Source organism: Triticum aestivum, chromosome 4B (assembly GCF_018294505.1).
Source record: "Triticum aestivum cultivar Chinese Spring chromosome 4B, IWGSC CS RefSeq v2.1, whole genome shotgun sequence".
NCBI classification, from domain to species: domain Eukaryota; kingdom Viridiplantae; phylum Streptophyta; class Magnoliopsida; order Poales; family Poaceae; genus Triticum; species Triticum aestivum.
Window position 1 is genome coordinate 28,251,504 of NC_057804.1, and position 8,764 is coordinate 28,260,267.

The following is an 8,764-nucleotide window of genomic DNA, read 5'->3' on the forward strand; positions in this document are numbered from 1 at the left end:
ATTCCATTGCATCATATTCATTTGAGGTCATCTTGATGCCTGAATCATCGTTGCAAGAGCGCTTCATAATGTTATCTGCTGTCTGTTAACAGAACGAGCTCTTTTGTCATTTTTGCCATGATTGATGTGTGCATCCTATGAGGTTGATGTCTACATGTGTCTTGATCTATGCTATGTCTTCTTTACAGAGGTGCTTAGCATGTATTTTTGTGATTAATGTGGTGACTAGCACAAGCATGCAAACTAGGCATCGTGATGTTGCTGATTTTAGTCCCTGTTCTGCTATTATTTTGATGCCATGTAAACTTGATGCTACAGAGAGATCCATGCATATTTTGAGATACTTCAGTAAGGATGTTTTGAACATATGGTTGTCCTCTATCCATTCATGCCCTTTTTTTCAATGATGGAGTAGTCTAGCATGTCATTTTCATGCTCTACTTTTGCTTCAAAATGTTTCCTGGCAGATTGTTTACATGTTATTCAATTTTGCCAAGGTTGTTGTAGTTGATCCTTGCATGCTATGAACTTGTTCTTGCCTTGTTTTGTTTCACAAACATGTATTCTTGATGATGCTATGCTTATCTTGTCATGCAATGACTTGTGGGGAGTGAATCAAGCTTGTTAAGTAGTGTACACGCTGTTGCTGTTTTGCTAGACTGAATTTGTTATTTCGTGATGCCATGTAAACATGTTGCTACTAGTCATTCTATGCATAATCTGGAGATGGACACTAAACATGTTTTGTTCTAAATGTCATGCTCTTTCCATCCATGCCCCTGGTTGCATTTATGGCTTGCTGTAGCTTGTTTTAATCTTGCTCTAAAGTTGCTTCATAATGTTGTTGTCAGCCTGTTAACATTAAGCTCAGTTGTTGCCATGTGTTTTCCTAGTGTTCCATGCACCCTATGACCTTGCTATTGCCATGCTTAGCTTCATAAACATGCCTTCTTACTGTTGGATGCCTTTCTATGCCATGTTTTGCTCTGTAGTGAGTTGCACAAGCTCATTTACATGCCTTCATAATTCTGTTCCTGCCATGTATGAATCTGTAATATAACTTGCCATGTTTACATGGGTGCCATCATATTTTCTGATCCTTTTTGGCTTATGGTCAGTAAAGGACTTTTGATTTATGCATTTAGTAGATTCATGACATGCCTTTGTTTGCCATTATAAGTTCCTGTAACATGTTGTTTGATAGCTCTGAACATTGCAACCTGATGTTATTTTCTGCAAAGTCTGAATTGTTATTATTTGCAATCTTGTCATGTGTGTTTGAGCATGTTCTAGTAATTTCTGGAGATAGCTCAGTGTTCATGTTTTGTAATGCTTTACATGTACATCATGCCCATGCCTTTTGTTTACTTGTTGAGGTCCTGTATCATGTTGTTTTGATGCTTGCAATATGCCTAGTTGCTGTTTTGGACAGCTTGTCCTTTAAACTTGTATAGAGTGTGTGTGTTGCACCGTTGCTCCGTTTTGAGTGTGCCCTATATGAAACTTGCTTGATATTGCATGTAGTTTCATATTATCATGTTGCATCCTTGTTTTGAGGTGTTTTCTTGATGTTTGGGTGCATTTCGCATCAATGCCATGTTTAACTTGTTTTGCTCATATCTTCTAGGCCGTAGCCCCGAACTAAATGAACTTTATATGTAACTTGACTAGAATCTCGTGCAGATCATCTTGGTGCATCTTAACTTGCTGTTTAACAACTTGAACATAAGGCTTATTCAGATCTGGACCAATTTCGACATTTGCATATGAGGACTTACCGGAATTGTTATATGTTGTTCCCGGCCTCATTTAAACTTGCCTTGATGTGTTGTTCTTGTTTGCATCATCTCTTGCCATGAGTAGCTTCATGTAGCCTTGTCTTGCATCATGCTTGTTGTGCATCATGTCATGTTCATGTGTGGTGTGTTTACTATGTTGTGTGCTTCTTCTCGATAGTTCCCGTTTCGTTGCGATCGTGAGGATTCGTTCGTCTACGCTTGCTTCATCTTCGTGGCTTCATCTTCTTCATGGACTCGTTCTTCTTCCTTGCAGGATTTCAGGCAAGATGACCGCTACCCTGGATCTCACTACTATCATTGCTATGCTAGTTGCTTCGTTCTATCGCTATGCTGCGCTACATATCACCTGTTTATCAAGCCATCCCAATTTGCCATGAACCTCTAACCTTTGACACCTTTCCTATGTGAACCGTTGTTTGGCTATGTTACCGCTTTTGCTCAACCCCTCTTATAGCGTTGCTAGTTGCAGGTGAAGTTGAAAATTTCTCCATGGTGGACAGGATTTTGGTTGGGATATCACAATATCTCTTATACTATTAATGCATCTATATATTTGGTAAAGGGTGGAAGGCTCGGCCTTTTTCCTGGTGTTTTGTTCCACTCTTGCCGCCCTAGTTTCCGTCATACCGGTGTTATGTTCCCGGATTTTGTGTTCCTTACGCGGTCGGGTGATTTATGGGACCCCCTTGACAGTTCGCTTTGAATAAAACTCCTCCAGCAAGCCCAACCTTGGTTTTACCATTTGCCTCACCTAGCCCTTTTTCCCTTGGGAGTCGCGCATCCCGAGGGTCATCTTTATTTTAGCCCCCCCCCCCCGGGCCAGTGCTTGTCTAAGTGTTGGTCCGAACCAGAGCCACTTGCAGCGCCACCTCGGGGAAACTCGAGGTCTAGTTTTAGTTGTACATAGTGTTCATCCGGTGTTGCCCTGAGAACGAGATATGTGCAGCTCCTATCAGGATTGTCGGCGCATCGGGCGGTCTTGCTGGTCTTGTTTTATCATTGTCGAAATGTCTTGTAAACCGGGATTCCAAGTCTGATCGGGTCTTCCTGGGAGAAGGTATATCCTTCGTTGATCGCGAGAGCTTGTCATGGGCTAAGTTGGGACACCCCTGCAGGGTATAATCTTTCGAAAGCCGTGCCTGCGGTTATAGGCAGATGGGAATTTGTTAATGTCCGGTTGTAGATAACTTGACACCAGATCCGAATTAAAACGCATCAACCACGTGTGTAGCCGTGATGGTCCCTTTTCGGCGGAGTCTGGGAAGTGAACACGGTTTCTGGGTTATGTTTGACGTAAGTAGGAGTTCAGGATCACTTCTTGATCATTACTAGTTGACGACCGTTCTGCTTGCTCTCTTCTCGCTCTTATTTGCGTATGTTAGCCACCATATATGCTTAGTCGCTGCTGCAGCCTCACCACTTTACCCCTTCCTTTCCCTTTAAGCTTTGCTAGTCTTGATACCCATGGTAATGGGATTGCTGAGTCCTTGTGGCTCACAGATTACTACAACAATAGTTGCAGGTACAGGGTATGCGATGGTCATGACGCGAGCGCGATGTTTACTTGTTTTGGAGTTCTTCTTCTTCTTCTTCTTCGATCAGGGATAGGTTCCAGGTCGGCAGCCTGGGCTAGCAGGGTGGATGTCGTTTGAGTTTCTGTTTATGTTTCATCCGTAGTCGGATGTTCCTCTTATGTATTGTGATGTTGTATTCGTGTGGCATTGTATGCCTCTTGTATGTATCCCCATCTATTATGTAATGTTGATGTAATGATATCCACCTTGCAAAAGCGTTTCAATATGCGGGTCTATCCTTGGTGGGACCTTCGAGTTCCTTTTGGATAGGGTCGCATATTGGGCGTGACAACAGTCCAGCTGCTGCTTTAGTGAAACCTCAGGCGCCTAGGAGCCGGAGGGGCTCTCCGCTATGCCATCAGGGGTCGCTAGGCTAGTGACGCGGGCCGGTGCTGCGACCCTTCCTGCTGCAAGGGTAGATTAGGGAGTTGTGGGCGCTGCTAGAAGGTCCACGATGAAGGACATGGGAGAAGATGGTGGTATGGAGAGGAGAGACTCTTCTAGGCCCGACCGCCACTGGTCTTGTTCCCGCGAGATTGGAACAAGAGTAGGCCACCACCGATCGTTCGAGGCCACTGTCAATTGACTCTCGCACAGTCGGCCACCATCGCCCCTTGTTATGTGGTGACACCGTCACCAATGATCGCAGAAAGGGAGAAGAGATGTCAGGGCGTACGTCTAGAGATAGTTGAGAAGAGGTGCAGACCTGCGTCACGTATTGCCGCCGCCGCTGCCCCGAGAGAGACGATGAGATGCGTTTTAGGAGGAAAATAGGGTTAGTGGAGAGAAAGCTGAGGGGGTTGAGGGGAACTGGTTGAGTGGACGCATGGAGGAAAAAAACCAGCGAAGGGTTGACGATAAAAATCAGTGGAGAAGGGACGTGCGGGAGGAGGGCAGGACGAAGGACAACGACGTATGACGGGAAACGGAACGCTCCGTTTCTTTTAGGTAACTACCACCGGGTGGTAGGATGGATTTTCCCTATATATATATATATATATATATATATATATATATATATATATATATATATATATATATATATATATAATAGTTAGTGATATCCACCACTGAGTGTGCGCCTGTTTTTTATTCATATCCTTTTCTTTTCTAGAAACACTAATTCTGCTTTCTGGGGCCTCTCTTCCCACTCTAAATTGGGCCCAGAGCCTGGATCACTTCCTCTCCAAATTGGGCCTCATTCGGCCCACATGGTCTGTCAGCCCGTAGCAGCCACAGAAATCAGGAGCGGCCCATAGTAGTTTTCCTCTCGACCAAAAAAAAAAACGGTCAGCGGCGGCGACACGGCGAGCTCCTCTTCGTGCCTCGCCGCTGCTCATCTTCCTCTCCGTCCCATTGCAGGTCGACGGGACGGGAGGAGCCGCGGGCCGCTGCTCCTCCACCGGCACCGAGCAGCGCCACCGTAGGTCCACCCCGCGTGTCGCCGCATGTCCTTCTTGTTGCCTCTGATGGGGTGGGGATAAGACACGCATCTGCGGATCTGCCTCCGGTGCTCCACCACCTTTCCATGAAGCTGCAGTCTTGCTTCGCTGGTCCTGTGAAATGCCTGGTAAGTGACGCAATTACTGTTTTTATGCGGTGGTCAGGTGGTCATGTAGTCAATGCTGTTGACACAAGTTGCTCGATGTTTGGTGTGTGAAATTCAGTTAAAAATCAGCAGTAGGTAAGTTCATATTGTGCTCGTTTCACAGCTCAAGAAGGCACACTTGGTCAAGCAGGATCTTAATCAAGTTCATCAATGCACCCAAGATTGCCCATATCCCCATCAAACCCTTGCCACATTGGTGATGGGCGATGCAGTCTAGGCACAGCCAGTTTCTGGTAAGGAAACAAAATTCAGTTTGCATAATGGTGATGTGCTCTTTTTCATGGATTGTTGTCATTGCTGTTCAGAGAGGGTGCCTGAAAGCATGTGATACAATTAGCGTATGTGACCAATTAACGCATTTCTGGTAGTGCAAATAATAAATTGACTTCACAGCGTCACATCATACTCTTAGCAGTTTGGATACTTTAATGTAATGGATATTCTGTAGTGCTATCTGCTCTGAGGGTGTTCAGAGGGTAAGTTCCAAACTTAACTGAAAGTATGTTAGAAAGGTGAAACTATCTCCCGCCCACTCCCTTCCGAAAGAAACTCAAATTTAATTGTAGTTACTCTCTTCTTAAAGAAACTCAAATTTCATTGTAGTTATTCTCTTCTGAAAGAAATTCAAATTTCATTGTAGTTACCACATTCCAGTATCCCCACCATTATTGTTGATTCCACTCATTTCTAAAATTAGTAACGAAGAGAGGGTTTGCTTATTACGCTCGAGGCGAGGATAATCCAAATTTCTTTAGAAGATGCTACAGGCTGATTGACAAGTAAAAGTTCAGTACCACTAATTCCATATTTTTTTTGGTGCAACCTTAATTTATGTCAGTTTCTTTTGTGCACGTTTCATTTCTTTCTTTTCAGCATGAGATCAATTTGTGTATTTTAGTATAACTGCATTGAACTTTGCACCTTTGCTTCGCAGATATTATTCTGAGGAGATACACATCCATGTATTATGCGGAACATGGCTTCAAATAGCTGGATGCCGAAATGGATACATGTTTTAGTGCTAAGTTGCAGTGTAAGATCACCCCATCCCTGGCTATGCCTTCTATGATATTTTAGTTCAGTTTATCAGTTTCGTTCAGCGAGTACCCACATGCCTTTTTAGTTAAGATCCCAGCCTATAGTTGTGAATTATACTTGCATGTCCTTTCAGACGAGTGCAATCCTCCTCCATCTTGATATTTTCCAAACTATTAATATGTTCCCTTTTACCAGTGAAAAACGGTACTACATAATTCGATCTAACTGTAACATAACTTATTTACTGCTTTATAGGTTGCTCCCATGAGACATGATGCTTTTTGTCACATTAGAACAGAGGAAGATCTGCAGTTATGTTCCTGATCTTAGGTAATGGTACTGTGTTCTCTGCATAGTTTCTACATAAAGTGTTAAGGGGGGTTTGCCCACCATCTACATAAGTGTTGAATGCTAATTTTGCAGGTTTTGCAGTCAATGCTAACTTCGCACGATTGTTGAAGATACTTGGCTTTCCTTTTTATCCTGTAGACTGCTAGGGAAAACATGCATGTTATTTGTCAAAGCCTGCTCTGTTGGGGCTCTAAGAACTCTATGACTGCTCCACCATCTCAGCTCAGGGTCAGCCTATACGCCGATGACGCGGCTCTGTTCATGTCTCCTTCGGCAGCAGACATTCAAACTACCAAACAAATCCTCCTGCTCTTCGGTTCTGCCTCTGGGCTCAAGGCCAATGTTCAGAAAAGTGTTCTTCTTCATATTGCTTGTGATGATATTAACCTCCAAGATCTGCTACAGAACTTCCCGGTTCCCATCAGTCAGTTCCTTGCAAATACCTGGGTTTGCCTCTCCACTTCAGGAACATCACAAGAACGGGCATCCAGCCAACTCTTGTTAAACTGGTATCTAGGCTGCAAGGTTGGTGTGGTAAGCTTCTATCTAGTGATGCTCGCCTTCAGCTGATAAACTCGGTACTCTCGGCAATCCCCGTATACCTCATCTCCCTTTTCAAGCTGGATAACTGAGCCATCAAACAAATAGATAAGCTGAGAAGGAATTTTCTGTGGCGCTCCAAACCTGACGCTGCGGGTGGCATGGCTCTTATGAATTGCAAAACTGTGTGTCGTGCCAAAGCTCGGGGTGGCTTTGGCGTACTCGGTCTCAGAAGATTTTGACGTGCCCTGCGACTGCTGGAAGTGGTTTGACTGGACTGATAAGGATAAGCCTTTGGTCTTGCTCCTCCATCCCCTGCATGTGACAAAGATGACTTGGCTGGCTCTCTTCTCGGCTTCCACATATGTCATGGTTGGCAATGGTCAGCGCACCAGTTTCTGGTGTGATCAATGGCTTGATGGGCAGGTTCTGCGCTACTCTGCTCCTGACATCTTCAAGCTCTCTAAGTGCAAGAACATTTCTGTTGCACACACACTTACAGATCATGGTTGGGTGTTTGGGCTGCAAAGGATGTCAGTGATTTCTGAGCTTCGGCAACTCACACAAGTCTGGCTACGTCTGAAGCAGGTATCATTGCAACCAGATACTGAGGACACCGTTAGCTGGGTCTGGAACCCCTCCCAGGTGTACACGGCTGCATCCTCGTACCACTGCCAGTTTCTTTGTTCCTTCTCCCACTTAGCATTTGATAAGCTTTGGAAGGCCCTGGTTCCTGCCAAGTGTCATTTCTTCATGTGGTTATGGCTTCGGGGAAGAATCCAAACAAATGACAATCTGGAGATTCATGGCATTCCCTGTAATGATGCATGCAACTTATGTGATCAAGAAGATGAATACCCTTTGCACCTTATTCTGAAATGCTCCTATGCTAGAACAGTTTGGCAGCAGGTTGCGAACTGGAGTGACACCCCTGCTTTGGCCACTCATGCCCAAGAAACTGAGTCCATCACGGAGTGGTCAAATGAGCACACCTGCAACTTGCCCAAGAAACTGAGTCCATCACGGAGTGGTCAAATGAGCACACCTGCAACTTGCCCAAGAAACATGTATCCACTGCAATCTACACTGCATGGAATCTATGGAAAGAGTGTAACAGGCGAGTCTTGGAGCGCAAGTTCTTAAATGAAGCTGCTCTTTTATCCAATGAAGCAAGATATATTGCAACCGAGTTTCTCCTTCTGCTGGATAATCGATGTTCAAAATGCACCAGAACCTGAGCCTGACTAGTTCTCTATTAGCTTGGTGTGGGACACCTTAACCCCAACCTCTTGTAAAACAAGGAATTTGTATTTGTTTTCTCCTACTTAATATATCGGCAGCAAAACTGCCAAATTCCTCAAAAAAAAAACATAGATGTGAAATATTGGCAAACATTTTTTTTTCAACTTCTCACGGCCCTGGCTGAGACATAACTTGTCAGTTCAATTGCAGCACAAGCATAAATGATAATCATCACAGACAGCAGCTAATTAAGCAAGTACTTAAGCATCGCAAAGCCCATCTAATCAAACAAACAGAACAACAATGACCGTCATGGCGGCCACAACGAAGCCCGAGATGCACGTCTGGGAGGTGCCTGAGACGGCGAGGTTCGGGTTGCCTTCAGCCCAGATCATCGTGGTGCTCTGGAATCTTGGCATGGTGCCCTCCAAAGAGTTGTCGGAGACGTCGAGAACCTTGAGAGACTGCAATCCCGCGATAGAACGCGGTACAACGCCGGTGATGTTGTTGCCTGCAAGAAGGAGCACCACGAGAGACTTGAAGTCACCGAAAGCGGGGGGGATAGTGCCGATGAGCCCAAGGCGGCAGAGGTTGACACCGGTGATGGAGCC

At 44.9% G+C, this 8,764-nt stretch overlaps 1 long non-coding RNA gene across 1 annotated transcript; it reads left to right on the plus strand.

Annotated features, from left to right (window-relative positions):
* The first annotated feature begins 4,659 nt into the window (after window positions 1-4,659).
* Window positions 4,660-8,277, plus strand: LOC123090761 (uncharacterized). Its single transcript, XR_006442589.1, has 5 exons — window positions 4,660-4,943; window positions 5,086-5,215; window positions 5,917-6,015; window positions 6,276-6,350; window positions 6,444-8,277. It is a non-coding gene; the product is annotated as an uncharacterized lncRNA (long non-coding RNA).
* Window positions 8,278-8,764: the final 487 nt, after the last annotated feature.